General features: G+C 47.6%; 1 protein-coding gene across 1 annotated transcript in view; it reads left to right on the plus strand.

Moving 5' to 3' along the window:
- adgra1b (adhesion G protein-coupled receptor A1b) overlaps positions 1–19,652 on the plus strand; it is a 1,141,355-nt gene that overhangs the window by 652,896 nt on the left and 468,807 nt on the right. The gene's annotated exons all lie outside the window — the stretch shown is intronic.

Genomic DNA, 19,652 nt, shown 5'->3' on the forward strand with positions numbered 1-19,652 from the left:
GGTGCAAAAGAAAAGACAGCCATCCGTGGCTAAGTAAAGAAATTAAGGATAGTATTCGACTAAAAACAAGGGCATATAAGGTAGCCAAATCTAGTGGGAGGATAAAGGATTGGGAAAACTTTAAAAGACAGCAAAAAATAACAAAAAGATTGATTAAGAAAGGGAAGATAGATTATGAAAGTAAATTAGCAAAAAATATAAAAACCGATAGTAAGAGTTTTTATAGTTATATAAAAAGAAAAAGGGTGGCTAAAGTAAATGTTGGTCCTTTAGAGGATGAGACCGGGAAATTAATGGTGGGAAATATGGAGATGGCAAAAACACTGAATGAATATTTTACATCAGTCTTTACAGTAGAAGACACTAAGAATATCCCAACACTGGACAAACAGGGGGCTAAAGGGGGGGAGGAGCTAAACACGATCAAAATCACTAAGGAAGTGGTACTCGGTAAAATAATGGGACTCAAGGCAGACAAATCACCTGGACCTGATGGCTTACATCCTAGGGTCTTGAGGGAAGTGGCGGTAGGGATTGTGGATACATTGGTAATAATTTTCCAAAACTCCCTGGACTCGGCAAAGGTCCCGGCAGACTGGAAAACTGCTAATGTAACACCCTTATTTAAAAAGGGCAGTAGACAGAAGGCTGGAAACTATAGACCGGTTAGCCTAACATCTGTGGTAGGTAAAATGTTGGAGTCCATTATTAAGGAGACAGTAACAGGACATTTGGATAATCATAATTTAATAGGACAAAGTCAGCATGGTTTTATGAAGGGGAAGTCATGTTTGACAAATTTGCTGGAGTTCTTTGAGGAAGTAACGTATAGGGTGGATAAATGGGAACCAGTGGACGTAGTGTATTTAGACTTCCAAAAGGCATTTGACAAGGTGCCACACAAAAGATTATTGCTTAAGATAAAAAATCACGGGATTGGGGGTAATATTCTGGCATGGATAGAGGATTGGCTATCTAACAGAAGGCAGAGAGTTGGGATAAATGGTTCATTCTCAGACTGGCAATCAGTTACTAGTGGTGTTCCACAGGGGTCAGTGCTGGGTCCCCAACTCTTTACAATCTATATTAACGATTTGGAGGAGGGGACCAAGTGTAACATATCAAAGTTTACAGATGATACTAAGATGGGAGGGAAAGTAGTGAGTGAGGAGGACATAAAAAACCTGCAAGGGGACATCGACAGGCTAAGTAAGTGGGCATGAGTCTAGGTTCGGATCGGTCATGGCCCTGTGGGTAGCGGAGCGGGCCCAGGGGCCGTGTAGCCTGATCCTGCTCCTATTTCGTGTGTCTAATTCTGTTAGATTCAGGAGATGGTTCTGTGATAGTGGATTGGCGGTTAGGACCAAATCAGCCATGATCTTATTGAATGGCAGAGCAGGCTCGAGGGGCCGATTGGCCTACTCCTGCTCCTATTTCTTATGTTCTTATGTTCTTAAATGAGGCCCTCGCAGCCCCTGCCGGTTCCTTATACCACGCAAAGCTCAATTCAGTTTCTGCTCATCCTCTAAACCTTCCGGGTCTATAGGACTGGGAAAGGCTGCTTGCTGCTTAGTGGATTTAGCCTTTTTGCACAAATCAAACATTGCTAATCCTCCAGACCCTGGAATGTTAAAGAGCTGAGGCTGAAGCTTCCTATTTTACAAGCTTCGGGGGATTGGAATGAGGTTGGAATGAGGTTGAGTGAGGGAAGGCCTGGGAGTTTTTGTCTATAGGGGAACACATTTTTGCAGTTCTGTGTAATCATGTTTGGCCCATTCACAGGTTTTGACACATATATACAGCCCCCAATTTCAAAAGGTTGGACATCCCTGGCGTATAACGTAGCCCCATAATTTTTGGGGGCGGGTGGAAATAAACTCTATAAAACTTAAAGTAGAAAAGAACAGCTAACATTGCTGCCAAACTTCAGTAAAGTATAGAATCATAGAATCACACTGCACAGAAGTAGGCCATTCATCCCATCGTGTTTCTACTGGCTCTTTGGGAGAGCTATCCAATTAATCCCACTCCCCTGCTCTTTTCTCAAAGCCTTGTAATTTTTTCCCTTCAAGATGTTGCCAGGACTGGAGAATTTTAGCTATGAGGAAAGATCAGATAGGCTGGGGTTGTTTTCTTTGGAACAGAGGAGGCTGAAGGGAGACTTGATTGAGGTGTATAAAATTATGAGGGGCCTAGATAGAGTGGATAGGAAGGACCTATTTCCCATAGCAGAGAGGTCAATAACCAGGGGCCATAGATTTAAAGTAATTGGTAGAAGGATTAGAGGGGAGTTGAGGAGAACCTTTTTTACCCAGAGGGTGGTGGGGGTCTGGAACACACTGCCTGAAAGGGTGGTAGAGGCAGGGACCCTCATCACATTTTAAAAAGTACTTGGATATGCACTTGAAGTGCCGTAACCTACAAGGCTACAGACCAAGAGCTGGAAAGTGAGATTAACCTGGATAGCTCTTTCTCGACCGGCACAGACACAATGGCCGCGATTTCCCCTGCCTCAGCGGGTCCAGTCTGGCTGGGGTCAGTGGCGGGTCCCGAACTCGCTGCTGGCTCCAGCCCGCTCTGTAGAATGGCTTTACCCTGATTGGGCCCTCCTTGTAGGCCTGCTCCTGGGCCTGGCTAAAAGAGCCATCAATTGGTCCAGGCAGCGGGCGGTCGAGGGGGTCGTCCGGCCGGATTGCCTGCCTCTCTTCCGCGGCCATGTTCGCGCCCAGGTGGCCCTGGAGATGGAGCACGCGGTGTCCGCCGGCACGCTTGAGTATTTCCACGACCGGTGGGCGCCGCGGGGACTGGAGTGCATCATCAACCCGGAAAACCAAATTTTAATTTGATTTGTTAAGTTTTAGTTGAACTTTTGTTAATTTACAGTCCAATTTGTTTGGGTTTTTTTTTGGGTCCAAACAAAAGAGTACCCTGATTGGGCTTGTTAAGCCTGCCCAGCGCGTTTGCCGGCCAATTGAAGGAAGCGGGTCTGATGACGTGTCAGGAGGACACAAGCAGGGGTGTCATCAGGAGTCCCAGGCTGCAGTGGTGCAAACATTTCAATGATCTCAGTAGATCACAAAACATTACTGCAAAGCCAAATTGAACCTTATCCTACTGTGCCTCTCATCACATCCCCATAACTCTGCCTTCCCTACCCTACTCCTGCACATCCTTACTCACACCAACTTACCTTGCACCTCCACCCATCCCTCTCTGGCTAGATTATCACTTCCCCATCTTACTAGCCACCCCTCACACTCACCCTCACCCTATGGCAGTCATAAAAACTAAGAGTGCTCAAGGGTAGGCACTTGTGTGTTTTAGCCAATGTTCATGTGAAATTTCTGTTAATGTGCTGTCAAACATTGAAACCTTTATTTTCAAGACTTTGCGTTCTTGGACAGATCTGTGTGCACCTTTGGAAGTAGTTTAGTGAGTTGCAGTGGATGGTGAGACATAACGGTGACCCCCACAATGTTGATGTGTGTGTAAGGAATGGCTAGGGCATTGTAGGGATGCTTTATGGTGATGGTGTGGGGTGGTGCCAACCTGGCATATCATGTGGCAGCCAGGGTGTACAGCATCAAGTGAAGTAAATCTGGCTATGGTGAGCCCACCCCTGGCCTCACGGGCAGTAATGTGATGAGGTGCTGTTGCCCTGTGTCCTGTGCAGCATCAGTTGATTGCGGAGAAGGTTGGTGTTGTTGTTAGTGCTGCTGGTGTTAGGGCTGATCGTGGTGGTATTCTGAGGACCAAGGTGAGATAGTTTCAAGGGCACCAATGCTGATGTAATAGATGGCAGGTGAAGTTGAGATGACAGAAGCGATTTGTCAATGGTGAGAGAGGTTGTTCCGATGAGGTGACACTGGATAGAGAGTTTGCTCCAAACACTTGCAACCTGCATAAAGCTCAATCTGTCTTCCAAATGCACTAAGCAACAGCTTCTGAACTTGGAAAGTGAACAGCTATGAGATGGGAGCTTTTATAGCACATTTGCAGCTGTAAAGTAATGAGATGATTCCATGGTCATACAACTCCCGACCTGCTGAGCTGACGTGATCCCCGAGCTGCGTGGACCCCATGGGCGACCTCGTAAAATTTAACAGTGAGCTCAAAATACTTTTTAAGTGGCTCTTACGAGATCATAATGACCTAAATTGCCTCCCCTGCCGCTGCATGTCAGGTCTGTTCAGCGTTGATAGACCGGACATCTGGGAAAGTCACGTGGCGGCGGGTTCCCAGGACACAGAAACAGTCCAGGACAAGCAATCCTCAACTGCATTTTGTTGCCGCTGTGTCCCCAGTGGTGCAGGTACCTGCCTGGATCATGTAAATTGAGTGACCTCCCTGACCCCACAAACTATAGCAGATCCCAGCATTTCTTTCGTATTCTCAAAGAAGCAGTAACCTGAGTTTCCCACACAGTAAGGTTTAACATGTACGTAACATTTCTGGATTTTTTATTTTAAAAGCCTGAGGATAGAATTGCTGTGCTGGTTCCCCAATCTCCTGATGTAACTTTGGTGGAAGATTGATTTGGCCATTTATGGCATTTCTCTGAGGTTTCTGCCAAAGTTATGGCAGGAGATCAGAAGAATCCCAGCAGAAATTCTTAGTGTTGATGTTTTTCTATTTTTGGCTTCAAAGCATTGGATGGTTGTGACATCAAACCTCTTGGGCTTGGAACCTGTATCTGTCTTTTAACAAGAATGCTATACATGAGGCCACAGGAGATAAAATTAACACTACAAAAACTTAGATCAGAAATACTGAAGGGAGATCAGACTGAAGAAATTAGGTATTTGCGTACCTGGCATGCATTAAAACCGTCTTTGAGATTCTTAATATGCTTAAAATTCTCCAAGCCAAGGTACTGAGAAATTCACACAGGTACAGCTTCCAATTGCTTGATGTGGAGTGCACACTTGCTCCCCATAGAGTCACATCTCACTTAGCCAAGTCCAGTGAATCAAAGGGTGTGAGTTCAAGCTCATTCTAAAGACGTGACCATGTTTTCTAAGCTGACCCTTCAGTGCAATACTGAGGGATTGCTGCAATGTCAGAGGTGCTATCTTTTTGATTAGATGTTAAATCAAGGCCCCATCTGCTCTCTCAGGTGGATTTAAAAGATACCATGCATTATTCGAAGAAGAGCAGGGGAGTCCTTCTGGTTGCCTGACTAACATTTATCTCCCAACCAACATCACTGAAACAGTTTATCTGGTCAGTTGTCTCATTGTTGTTTTGAGGACCTTACTGTGCACAAAGTAGCTGCCATGTTTCTTTACAACAGTGACTCAGTTATGCCTCATAGCACCAAAATGTCCCTCGCTGAAATCATGAATGACATCCTCTGTGACTATGATAGTCCACTATCCCTTCTTCACCTTGACATGGGTGATTATGCTACCCTCCTCTGATGCCTCTCTTCTCTCATCAAGCTCCATGGAATTGTGCTTTCCTGGTTCCATTTCTACCTATACTGGTACATTTCCAGCAATGGCATTTCTTCCCTTCCCTGCACTACCACCTCCAAAATCCCCCAGGGATCTACCCTCCACTTTTCCATCTATATTTATGACTATCTGTAGGCATGGTGTTAGCTCCCACATGTCTGCTAATGACACCTAACACTACCTCTCTAGAACTTACCTGAATCCCATGACTGCCCATGTGCTGTCAGGCTGCTTGTCCAACATCAAATTGTAGATTAGTCACATATTCCTCCAGCTCATCATATAGAAGACTGAAACCATGGTCTTGTCCTCCACCCTGAACTCCACTCCCTTGCCACTGACATTATCCTCCTCTCCAGCCACTATCTCAGGCTGAACCAGACAGTTTGCAATCTTAGCATCTTGTTTCACCACAATCTGAGTTTTCAACCCCACATCCTATCCATTACCAAAATAGCTTACTGCCACCTCTGGAGCATTGCCCACCTCAACTCTTACTTCAGCCACTCTGCTGCTGAAATGCTTATACCTTTGTCACTTCTAGACTTGACTATTTCAATGGCCTCCATGCTGCCTTCCCATCCTTCTCCCTCCATGAATGCAACTGCCTCGGTCCTACTTTCTGGAATTGTCATCTTAGACCTTTCCACCATTAAAAACCTCAAAATCCATCTCTTCAATCAAACCTTTCATTACATCTCCTAATCTCTCTCTCCTTGGCTCTACGTCCATTTCTAGCGCCCATCTGTACAGTGCCTTGGAACATTTCTTACGTTGAAGGTGCTGTACAAATTCAGATAGTAGGTGTCAGATTACTGAATTTGCTACCAGAGAATTGACTTGGTTCTGACCTACAGTCACCAAACGTATATTGGAGCCACCTCAACCCAAAAAAAACAAACTTAGCCCCACAAGGAGAGTTTTCACTAGTTATTAGACCACTGACGGGTATGGGTTTGAGCCCACATTAAGCAGGGGAATAAAAACAAGCCCATTATTGGCACCACAAGAACAGAAATGGAAGCTTTAAACCCAAGTATAACACATGAATTGATTACAGGATTCGTTTTAATATAGTAAAATGAGTAATTTGGAAGGTAATATTCCTGGCTTTGTTCATTTCAAAGAAAAATTAAATATGAGTAAAAGCTAGTGGAATATATGGAGAAAGCCGAGCCCACAAAGACCTGGAGGGACAGTTATCGTTACCAGTACAATGAAGGACACCACTTTTTTGTCAGCCAGTTATCTAGCACAATTGGAAACCTTTCACCATATTTAAGGCAGTATTCACACTTCAACTGTAGCATGGATGCAAAGCAGTGATGCCAAGAAGCTGTAGTGTAAATCCAGAGAGGAGGTTCAACTTGTTTCTGGAGCACTCTTGCCCTTCCCCCTGAAGTTAGGTGGGATCTTGACTCCACATTTACACTACAAGTTTAGAGTTTGTACCAATGCTATAGTTGTAGTGTAAATGCAGACTAAGAGGGGGCAAATTTCTGCAGGAGTTCCCCCACTTGCCCGCTGTAACTTCGGCGTTTGTGCCGTTTTTCTGGGATTTCCATGGCTGTGCAGGAGAACCCCAGAATCTCAAACCAAGCAGCTGAGAAATATGCGAAGGCAGTTTCTCTTTACCTGCATGTACACTCTCTCCCCTTAAAGAACTCACCTCATCTACTTAAGCCCAGAAAATCTAAGTGCACATCTGCAGAGCCATGGCTTAGGGACCCACAAGCACATTGAAGGGTACTTCTGGAGTTAACCAACTAAAACGCATAACTTACCAGTGCAGAGTATGGTTAAGCTTTCTGTATGTCCAGCCAGCAACACGCCACCTGTTTGGGCATGAGCCCACAGGTTTATCTGGAAGTGAGTGGGATGAATCCCAGCCCCCAGTGACAAACCTAACCCTCCAGGTTCGATTAGTGAGCCAGCCTGGCTGGTTAATCACCAACCGTGTCCTGGTGTACTGCGGACCTGCCAGCTGCTGATACCCTTTTAGCAAGTCTGCTACCAAGCCCTCCAGCCCTGCCACCTGCCAAGTTTCTGTTATGTTCATACATAAATGCACGGTGGCATAGTGGTTAGCACTGTTGCCTCACAGCGCCAGGGATCCGGGTTCGAATCCGGCCTTGGGTGACTGTCTGTGTGGAGTTTGCACATTCTCCCCGTGTTTGCGTGGGTTTCCTCCGAGTGCTCCGGTTTCCTCCCACAGTCCAAAGATGTGTGGGTTAGGTTGATTGGCTATGATAAATTGACCCTTAGTGTTAGGGGGATTAAATACGTGGGGTTACGGGGATAGGGTGGGATATGTGTTGGTGTAGGGGTTACGGGGATCGGGTGGGATATGTGTCGGTGCAGGCTCGATGGGCCGAAATGGCCTCTATCTGCACTGTGGGGTTTCTGTGATTCTGTGAAATAGACGTTTTCATTATGAACAGCTAGCTTGAGCTAGTCATTTATTCAGCCATGTGGACTAGTTTATAGGCATCCATCTTGACTACTGCCTTGTGGGTAGCCCCCTACTAAACATACAGCTCCACCTAGTGTACCATTCTAGAATGACATGTTACTGATCATTACATCCCCCTTCCTTAGAGGTTAAACAAAATCAATATCAATCAATCATAATGACATAAACATCTTCACAACAGTCAACACATTTTCAAAGCTTTACTTTATGAACTCTAAGTTTTTCATTCTTTTATTATAGTTTTCTTTGTACTCAAAGATTAAGTCTATCAGGCTTTTTTACTTCATGTGTGGATCTTCTCAGCACAGGTAAGCCTGATGTGTTTTCATGAGAGCCTGTATGTGTGTTTGTGTTAGATTGTTCTGGTGGTGAGTGACAAGATTAAGTTGCGGCATTGTCATCGATTTGCTCTTGGATAGTTTCTTGTGTTTCCAGGAGGGAACGGCGGTTCCTCCTGAGAATCTGTCCTTCCTCAGTTCTAACAGTGTATGACCATGGTCCTACTTCCTCAAGAACTGTAGCTTTCCTGTTCCATGCATTTGGATCCTCAATCCTGACAACATCATCCCTTGTCAATGGTTTCAGAGTTTTGGATGACTTGTCATAGTGTGATTTCTGTTTCAGCTTTAACAGTTGAAGTCTCTGTCTCAGCTCCTTACTCTGCTTTTCTTTTGCACAGGAGTTCAGCAGGTGAAGAACCACAGTCTTAAAGGGGAGGCTTGGTAGCTCAGCAGGGCGAGATAAGGATCAGACTTGCTTTCTGTTGCTTTCTTCAGTAGCTGTTTGAGAACTTGAACACCTTTCTCTGCCTTACCATTCGACTGAGCATACAGAGGACTGAATGTGATGTGTTGAAAGTCATAATGTGCTGCAAACTGTTGCCACTCCTTACAATTGAAGCACGGACCATTGTCGCTAACGGCAATCCTGGGAATTCCAGGTCTGGCGAAGATGGATTTAACATGCATTATGACACTGCTTGCTGATGTGCTTGAGAGCAGCACCATCTCAGGATAGTTAGAATAGTAGTCAATCACTATTAGATAGTCTTTACCATTCAAGTGAAAAAGGTCCATACCAACCTTTTGCCATGGTGCTGTTGGTAAGTCAGCTACTATCATTGGTTCCTTTGCTTGTTTGTTTTGGTGTTTCTGACATGTCTCACATATGCCTATCATGTTCTCAATGTCCTTACTTATGCCAGGCCAATAAACAGTGTCTCTTGCTCTCCTTTTGCATTTTTCAATTCCGAGGTGTCCCTCATGAATCCTTTTGAGCATGTCTTGACGTAGAGCCTGTGGAATGACTATTCTGTTCTGTTTTAGTAATAGTCCACTTGCGACACTTAACTCTGACCTGATGTGATAGTACTTTGGACAGGAACCTTTTGGCCAACCATGATGAATGTTCTCTATTACTGTTTGTAACACTGTTTCTTCTGCTATTTGCTTTGATTTTGTGTCTGATACGGGCAGCGCAGCAGTGACCATACTCACATGAACATCCACGTCTTCCTCAGTAGAGCTCACATGACTCATTGTGGGTGCTCGGGATAGTGCATCTGCTAACACTATGTGTTTGCCTGGTGTGTAGATCAGTTCAAAGTCATATCTTTGCAGCTTCATCATGAGTCGTTGAATCCTTGGAGACATTGTTTGGCAAAGTGATTCTTTCCATTACATTTTGTGCACATTTTTCCAAACGCTGGGCATTGTCTCAACTGGTGCTGGTAACCACAGCGTTTACAATGAAAAATTCCATCCTCCGATTGCTTTGCATTTCTGTTCTGCCCATGTTTCTTCCCCTCGTAGGACACAGCATCGACAGCAGCACAGTCACTCATTACAGTCGCATCATTATTAATTTCACTGAAAGTCTTTGTGTGCTGTTGAGCTAGCTCACTGGCATGGCATATTTTCACAGCATTCTCCAATGTTAGTTTGGTTTCTCTCAACAGACGTTCCCTGACCTTTTTACCATGAATACCAAACACAATTTGGTCACGAATCATGGATGATTTCAGTTCAGAGAAATTACAAGTCTGTGCTTTCAGTTTCAGATCGGTCACAAAGCTATCAAAAGTCTCATTTTGCTGCTGTGTCCATGAACGGAACACGTACCTCTCATAGGTCTCTTTTTTTTTGGGAGAACAATGTGTATCAAACTTCTTTAGCACATCATCCATTTTTTCTCTGTCCTCCTCTTGATCAAATACAAACGTATTAAATACCTCTATCACCTGTGGGCCTGCAACCATGAGCAGTAACGCTATTTTCCTTGCATCTGGCATCGTACTGAACCCGATGGCAGCAATGTAGAGTTCGAATTGTTGTTTGAAAGTCCGCCAATTGCAGTCGACATTCCCCGTGAGTTTCAAACCCTCCGGTGGCTTCAAATTTTCCATGTCACGTTTCACAATATTCAGCAGATATTACCAATCCTGGTACCATGTTATGTTCATAAATAAATAGACATTTTCATTATGAACAGCTGGCTTGAGCTAGTCATTTATTCAGCCATGTGGACTAGTGTACAGGCATCCATCTTGACTACTGCTTTGTGCGTAGCCCCCTACTAAACATACAGCTCCACCTAGTGTACCATTCTAGAATGACATGTTACTGATCATTACAGTTTCCTTTAGCTGCATTCCTCATTTTTATCCTGGTAGCCACTGTGCTTCCTTCCATTCCCCATTTTTCTTCATGCCACCCCCTGGCATTGGCATCTGCTGTGCTTCCTTGAATCCTGCTCCTCAGCTTCTTCACACTCTCCAGTCCAAGCCCTGGCCCTTCTCTCTGCAACCACATTTCCTTCAGCTCCTTTCCTTCAATTTCTTTAGCGTTTCAGGTCTGGGCACCTGCCTTGCTTTCTTCAGACCTGCTGCTCAGTTATCTTTAGCTCCAGGCACTGAGCATGTTTTGTCCATATATACAATAAAAAACAATCATTTACACTTTTCAGTGAATAATGGACAAAGTCTTGGAATGTGATCCCCAAAGCACCAGTAAAAATCCCGGAATAGCATTTGATAAAATTGGAAGTTGACTTAGCTAGTCTTTGTAAAACAGTGGTCCTGATGTTGTCCCTGTATGGCACCAACAACCCTAGTGTAAAACAGCATATCCCCTAACTCACCATGAGCAACACCACCAGATATCCTTTTATTTACACAGAGGGTGATCAATAGCTGGGATGCATTCCCAGGAACAGTGGTTGAGGCCAGGACACTGGACTCATTGAAGAAACAGCTAAATGTGTAATGGGGTGCAGGTAAAGGAAGAAATCAAATGGGTCAAAGAGTCATCATTAAAATCTATCTATTTAGTATTTACACCAGATAAGTGACCTGTTTGATGAGAAATTTAAAAAGATCAATATTGCAAGTGCGTAGTGATTGGCTGCAGTTTTCCATTGCTGTTAACTAAATAAAATTCTCAAGAATCATGGCCTAGAAATTCAGTCTAGCCACTTTTGGGGCAGTAAAGTCGGGCGGGCGCTAAAGTTAGCGCCCGCCGGAAAGTGGAGGCCACTTCGCCGAAATTCAGTAGCTTTGGCCAAGGAGTTTGGGCGAGCGCTGAAACTGGCGTTGCACTCCTATCTTTAGGCGCTAAGCCGGCGGTGCGGACTGATAACGCCGAGGCCGGGCGCAGCGCAGGTGCGGTCATGTTTTGATTGACAGCAGACACCCTGACGCCGGCCAGCTCTTAAAGGGGGAAGGGTCGACTTTGTCTGCTGCCACGCCCTGGATAGTGGAGCCCTGCAGCTAGGCCTGAACACTGCTGGTGGACCCAAATAGCGCCTGAAGCCATGCAGAAGGCCCGTGAATGAGCGCAGCGCTTCTCAGAGCATGCTTTGAGGGTGCTGCTTAGGGGGTTGGAAAAGAACAGAGAGATCTTGTGCCTGGACAGTGGCAAGAAGGCTCCCAGGAGGCAGTACAGGAGAGCCTGGAGGGAAATCGCCCTGAGGGTGTCAGCCAACAGCGATGTCCCCAGGGCTGGTGACCAATGCCGCAAGAAGTACAACGACCTCACTCGGCTGGTCAGGGTGAGTACCCTTTCCAGTGTCCTCCTCATCCTTGCATGTGCACCTCACATTATGGGCAAAGGGACCTCAAAGGCCTAATGGCCAGCCCTCCTCCCGCAGCTATGGCACTGGCATGATGAGCAATAGCACTTTCTGCACTTTACACACTGGCCAAGCTATTCAACCATGGGAGGCAGTGCACACAACAACAGGGCACCACACTGTACTTAGAGGCCATCCTTTCTCTTGCAGGCCAAGCTGGCGCAGAATCTGAGGAGCCGGACTGTCACCGGGGGAGGCCGTGCCCAGTTCCAGGAGCTCAGTGACCTGGAGGAGCGCGTGGCTCGACTCATGCGTGCCCGGGTGGTTGGCCCCGTTGCTATTGGAGATGCCGACCCTGTGCTGGGCCCCAATGGTAAGGACATGACCGTTTGCACCTCTCTCGTTCCCCTTGCGCTTCAGATCTACATCCTTTGCCACTGTCCGACCAATGCGCATAATGCCACCAATCATGCCTCCCTCGCTGACGCCCTGTCCTCACTCTAAAGCTACTCTTGTGCCTTCCTGCTTTCAGCTGGTGAGGAGGAGGTCCCTGAAGCTGAGAGTGCCAGTCCCTCGGAAGAGGAGGACGACGAGGACCAAGAGGAAGGCGGCACATCGGGGGAACCCTCATCCGCGCCAGGGGATGGCAATGGAGGGGACACGTCTTGCCTGGAGGAGAGCCAGGGGGAAGTGTTGCAGGGGGGTGTAGCTCCTGGGCCCAGTGGCGTCCAGGCACGCGGGAAGGGTCGGGCAGCACGGCTGCCTTCTCCCCAGAGGGGGGAAGTGTTGCAGGGGGGTGTAGTTGCTGGGCCCAGTGGCGTCCAGGCACGCGGGAAGGGTCGGGCAGCACGGCGGCCTTCTCCCCAGAGGGGGGAAGTGTTGCAGGGGAGGGCAGTTGCTGGGCCCAGTGGCGTCCAGGCACGCGGGAAGGGTCGGGCAGCTCGGCGGCCTTCTCCCCAGAGGGAGAGTCCGGCATCCAGTCCGGAGACGGTCCTCGCCCAGGAGGTGCGCCTCCTTGATGAAATGTCCGCGGCCTCGGAGCGGCGCCACAACGAGTTTATGGGGGTTGTGGGACAGTTGCCTCAGGCCATTGAGTCCCTGGCTCATAGTGTGGCCGATTTCGGGGACTCACAGGCCAGGGGTGTCGACCAACTCGCGGCAGCACAGGACGCGATTCGAGAGTTCATGAGTGGTGCCGTGCAGACACTGGCTGATCTGATGCGGGCACAGACCAGGGCAGTTCGGGCACTCACTTCTGCCACACTCGCTGTGTCACGGAAGCATCACCAGGGCACCCGCCGCCCTGCTGCAGCACAGCGGTCTGGCCTTCACCAAATTGCTGCGCTTGCTGCAGTGCCAGCCCGGCCGAGTGCCAGTGTCTCTGGCGACCAGCGAGCGCCTGGCATCAGCCAGCTTGCCCCCATTGATGCAGCCGCCACTGCCACTCCCCCAGCCAAGCTGCGACGAGCTGCTGGAGAGACTGATGCTGCCCAGCCACAGCTGCAGCAGTCAGCAGCCGGCCCCTCCAGGGCCGGACCTCGTCTAGACCGACCTCCAAGGGCATCTGCCGTCACGCATTGTGCCCCTCAGGAGCCTTCCCCCAGCCTTGCAACACCCACAGGGCCCAGGTTGAGGCGGAGCAACAGGTCGGGCAGGGGCCGGAGAAGCCTGCACAAGGACTCGCCCTGTTGGCACACCAAGTAGAGTGTGTTGCCAACTGTTTTTTTATATGGGGGTGTTTGTGTTCTGTATGGCGGGGGGCTTATTTTGCTAACGCCGAAGATGAAGGCAACTGTTTTTTTATATGGGGGTGTTTGTGTTCTGTATGGGGGGGTTTGTCTTGGTTAGGCTGAGGATGAAGGCCAATTGGATGGACAAGTTTTGTTATTCCTCCCCAGGTTGTGGGAGTGAGATATGTTTTTGACTGTTTTTTGGGGGTGTTGTCTGTTTTTCTGTTTCATGTGGGAAGGGCCCTGAGTTTGTTAAATAAAGCTTTTTATTTATTCAGCTTGTCCAGGTGTCATGTTTCAAGTGGTTGTTGCGTTAACCGGCTGAGGGCTTGCGGAGCGGCTGCATTCAGGTGCGTTCATTGCCACAAGCCATTCCCTGACAGGGGGCCTAGAAGTGTCGTTCAATAAGCCGCCGGCGGACGGCCCTTGGACCTTGTGGCTCCCTCCTGGGCTGGTACTCCTCCTCCTCCTCCTCCTCCTCATGGTCCTCCTGCTCGTCCTCCTGAGGTGGTGGTCCAACGTGAGGTGGCAGTGCCTGAGTCCTGCGGATAGCCAGGTTGTGCAGCATGCAGCAAACGACGACGAACTGGGAGACTCTATCCGGCAAATACTGTAGAGAGCCGTCGGATCGATCCAGGCAGCGGAACCATTGCTTGAGGACGCCAATCGTTTGCTCTATGATGTTCCTTGTGGCTTGATGGCTTTCATTGTATGCCTCCTCCGCAGGGGTCCTGGGCGCGCGGAGCGGGGTCATGAGCCATGTACACAAAGGGTAGCCCTTGTCCCCAATAAGCCATCCCCTTGGTGGAGGCTGTGCCTCGAACATGTCAGCCACAGTAGTCTGGCGCAGTATAAATGCATCGTGGCTGCTTCCTGGAAAGCGGGCATTGACAGCTAGGATGCGCTGCCTGTGGTCACACACCAGCTGTACATTGAGGGAATGGTAGCCCTTCCGGTTGCGGTAATCCTCGGCATTGTCGATAGGTGCCCGCATAGCCACATGCGTGCAGTCAATGGCGCCCTGCACCATGGGGAAGTCGGCGATCCTGGCAAATCCGACTGCACGCTGCTCCTGCCTCTCTAGGGTCATGGGGAAGGAGATGAATTGGTGTCTCCTTGCGAAAAGGGCATCGGTGACCTGCCGGATGCAGCGATGCACGGCGAACTGGGAAATGTTTGCTATGTCCCCAGCAGCGGCTTGGAATGAGCCGCTTGCATAAAAGTTCAGAGCCACCGTGACCTTCACTTCCACCGACAGAGACGTCCTGCACATCAGCTGTGGACGCAGATCTCTGTGAAGCAGCTGGCAGATCTCTGCAACCACCTCCCTTCTGAAGCGCAGCCTCTTAACACAATGCGCGGCAGTCATGGTGAGATAGGACACCTGCTGCCGGTATTCCCTGCGTGGGTAAGGCCTACGTTGCCGACGCCTGATGGCCCCTCTGCGTCTAGGCATGGCTGGCCCTCTCACACAGCGTCTGCGAGCCCTTCGCACATAATGCTGGAACTGAGGGTTGGAACCCCATGCAGCCCCCATAATAAACTTGCAAACAGTGAAATCACAATGAGTGAAATTTCCAAGCTCTGGCCAGAAGCCACAAATACCTCTCCTATGTTGTCCCAAATCAGGAAGGTCTGTTCCTTGGTCTCTGTCCAGAAATCCAAAGCACTAAAGTCATTGCAGCAAAATGGCTGGCCTTTATAGTTCAGTCTAAGTTCCCTTTAATTAGCGCTCCCCGAGGCCCGCAGGGCCTCTGCTGCGTTCCACTTCACAGTTCTTAACAGCGCCACGCCCACATTGGGCGGGCGCCACTGAATTTCCGGTTTGGGGCGCACAAACAGCATTGCACGACGAAATGACATCATAAGCTGCGCGCGCAGCTGAGCGGGCGCAAACACTTTGCGCCGGCGCTAAATGTCAACTGAAGTTGGGCGTAGGCGCAGATCGGCCTGCGCCCGGGCGCTAAGTGCCTAGCGCTGGAAATCTACCCCTCTTATGGCGCTAACGGCTGGCGGACGCAACTGAATTTCTAGGCCCATGTGTTTCAAAATCCATTTTTACAATTTGATTAAGGGTTCATTCATTTCAACAAAACAAAAATTGGGTCTGCCATAGATAACTTCTTGGGGTCAGTGGTGTCAGTCACACCCATAAGAGGATCCCATGCCTCTTACTTGTCAGAGTTGACTTGCACTACCCAGTACCTACTTTTACGTTCGCGCAATCCAGGGTATGTACTAAAGCATCCCCTTTGACATACGAACTGGATCTATTGTTTCTCAAACATACCTTCATGTGAGCTTCTTTGGAGGCAGACCAAAATTTATAATGCATAACTGACAAAAAGTTTGATTAATATGATCCAGATGGAACCAGACCACTATAAGTAGTAATTCAGTCTTTGCGTTCATCGAACCAAGAACAAAACATTTTTTATATATATACATGTGTTCTCATTTAAGAGCCCTTGTGTGCTTTGAGCAATACTTTTACTTTTAAGAACCTTGTGGCTGATTTTTGCCAACTGCCAAGAGATAACGAGGAAAGGATTGACTTGGATGGTGCTGATTGACTTTTCTTTGCCAATGTCTTTGGATACTATGCTGTCCATTATCTGTCTGCAATAGTAACATAACACCAGTTTCAGGCACATTCAGACCATTGGTCCATCTAACTAAACCATCCAATTCCCACAAGATTTCCTTAATGCATTTATAAACCTAATGGCTCAGAATCCTGTTTGCTGACAGGAACTGTCTCGAGCCATTTTTGAACTTGTTCAGAGCTTCTTATTCCACCATTCTTAGTGATAATCTGTTCCACATGTTTACCACCCCTCTACTGATTTTTCTTTTCTGAATCTCCCATTTTCTTTCACCGTCCTTAATTTGTCTGTTTGCTTTATTTAAAATCTTGTGTCTGTAACATGGTCATGAGTCTAACATTGTCGATTTGATCTAAGCTAATCTTGTGACACTATAGACCAAATCAGATTCCAACATTAGAACAGAGTAACTACATAACACCGTCATATTGTTGGAAAAAATGTCAATCTGTTTTCAGCCACCATGGTAAATTTCCATTCTCCCCTCTGTTAATCCTCTCCTTTGAGCATTTTACCCACCCTGCTCAGCTCTGTTCCCTGCCAAGCCCCCCCCAAGTCCTCTTGTTCTGCTCCCTTTCCTACTTGCTTCTCCTGCCCACTCCAAGTGCTCTAGCTCTACTCCCTCCCTCGCTCAGAGCAGCTTTAGGAGCAGGACCAATCCAGATCCAACTCCGCCCACACTTTCAATGGCGTGTATCTCTCCATGCAACTTCCCTGGGTCCTAGCTGTGCTCTCCAAGTCAGATGCACAGGGTGGGGGGTGCAAATCCTAAAAGGAAAGAAAGCAGCAGGATCAATGTTCAGGAAGTCAGCTAACCTGCCAATTCCATTGCTGTGAACCCTTTTAAAACTTGCACTGCCGGTCTACAACAGCATTCTGCTATACCCCGCAGAGCTGGCAATGCTTACCAGCCCCTAAAAACAAGAAGACCAACATCAAAGAACTCCCCAAACTTCTCACCTACCTTTGGCTGTCAAATCCCAATCTGTTCACTCCCCACTCCAGCTCCAGGCCCCAGGCTCCACATGCATCCAGGTCCCATTGCAGTCCTTCCCACTCCAGCATCAGTCCCTGTTGTGCTCCCCCCTGCTCCAGCTTTGGATCTGAAGCCTTGCCCCATCCCCTCCCAATCTTAAGTCCTTATCCTGCTCCATTACACATGTGGATTGTGTGATCTCACTGGTCTAGGCCCTAGCCCCTGGTGCCACCCAACCCCAAGTCCTCCTTTTCAATCTAGTCAGCCTGTGCTATCGTAGTTGCTGAATGCATTGGTACTGCTAAGAGCTGCAAATATGGATTCACTGTGCCACCAGCAGGAAGACCACCTGGTTTGGGGTTCAAGGCCATGACATCAGATCCACTGCCAATTCCCCGATCAGACCCTGACGATTCTTATTTCAGTCGAGACCTAGCTCCCATTCTGGTTCAGGCTCCAATCTCCAATTTGGCTTATACCTATGCATGTTCCAGCAACAACCTGATGGCCATCCCTGCCTGACTCAGAACCCCACATTAGATGAATTATATTTTGGCTCCCATCTTGCTGTGAGCTCTAACCTTTTATTTAAAAAATGCAAAGGACACAAGTACAGTAAATCAATAGAAGGAACATGTGAGCCACATACAGACACAGAAAGTTACCAAAGGAGAGGCCACAGGCAAGGACTTGTAGAAAGAGATAAACAGAATGAACCAGGAAGGAGTTGGAGGCAGTTACAGGTATAGAGATGACAATGAGCAAGAGTACATGAGAGTCATAAAAAGAGTGGAAGACAAACAAACATACAGAGAATGACTTAAGAATTAGACGTTAGGCGAGAAACTGACACACAGTTACAGGAAGGGAGATTGTTCTTTATTTTTATATTTCTTCATGAACAATGCCATAGGAGATCAACAAGTCTGTACTATATTGAGTTCAAAAAGGTCCTCCAAAATACTGTGCTCCACTATAGGTCTATTAACACACTCCAACCTTTATCTGGATGTCTCGAACACAGAAGGTTGGCCATGCATTTTTTAACAATAAAGCTGACAGGTGTACAAGAGCTATTAAAAAGAACAAATCTGTTTCATCTGCTCGTTAATTGGGGGTAGCCTGGAGTAATGCATGCACAACTTTCAAGGTCACTAGTATCAAAGTAATTTAGATGAAATTGATACACTACGCTTATCAACTTCTGCTGCAAGACACTGACTACATAATGAGCGTGAAAGGAACTGTTTGTGATGCAAATCACAGATGGAGACTTTTATACACACAGCTCCCTTCCCCACAGTGTGTTATGTTTGTATATTGCAGTCTCGGGCATAATGCCACATTTGCTAAGCATTTGGTCCTAGCAGTTATGCCGGGATCATGCTTGCCAGTGCCTTCCAACAGTGACCCTGCTGGAGTTTTTGGGATCAGTGGGTGGGCACCTCATTTGCATGGAGCCGCCAAGCAGTCGCACCACTACAGGTGTAACTGGACTGCCCACCAGCCCCACCCTGCTGGAAACGCCAGCGACTGGCCGCCATCCATGGGAAGTGCCTGCCCCCTCCCTAGAGAAACCTCTGTTGCGCCTCCTTCAGTACCCTTAACCAGGAAGCCAGTAATAGAATTTGTTTTGAATTATTCTTATCTTCAGAGGGTGCAGGCCCACTTAGCCCACTTGCGGCCTTCTGGAGGTTGGTACAGCTCGTCTCACTGGGCATTCTGGCTTCCAGATATGGGTTGAGGAAGAGCGGACTCTCCATGTCATTGACCTTGTAAGCAATGGGTCGAGGCTCTGACTCTTTAAAAAGCTGAATGGGAAATCCCACATTAGAGCAGGACCTAATGGCCCAGAAATTCGGGTTGGGGGCTTCCCGCGGGTGCAAGCCCCCGATCTGCGCTTACCTTGCGCGCCGGCCGTTGAACTGTAGGGCCCCGTGGAATTCCGATCCAGGGCCTGGTCCAGCTGCCGGCGCGCAGTGCTTGCGTATCCCAGGGGCGCAGTTAGTTTGATGCGTCCCCTGGGATCACATGGGCCATGGGCAGCCAATCGGAGCAGGGAATGCTCCATTCATAAGTCTGACAGGAAGTGCTGTCAAGACTTATAAATACTACGGCCCCAAAATAGCACTAAACCTTCAAATAATTTTTTTTTTTAAATCACATTTTTAAAATAAACTATAAATTACATGAAATAACTATTTTAAACAATAATTTAAAAAATAATTTTATATTCTAACGGGGCTAAAAATAAACTTACCTTGCTTTAAAGTATTTAAAAATAATAAACCTGTGGAAAAAATGTTTTAATTTTAATTATTTCACCACTTACCTTGTAAAAAG

The sequence above is a fragment of the Somniosus microcephalus genome, chromosome 8 (assembly GCF_052327205.1).
Source record: "Somniosus microcephalus isolate GS21.2 chromosome 8, FLI_Smic_1.0, whole genome shotgun sequence".
Classification (NCBI taxonomy): Eukaryota; Metazoa; Chordata; class Chondrichthyes; order Squaliformes; family Somniosidae; genus Somniosus; species Somniosus microcephalus.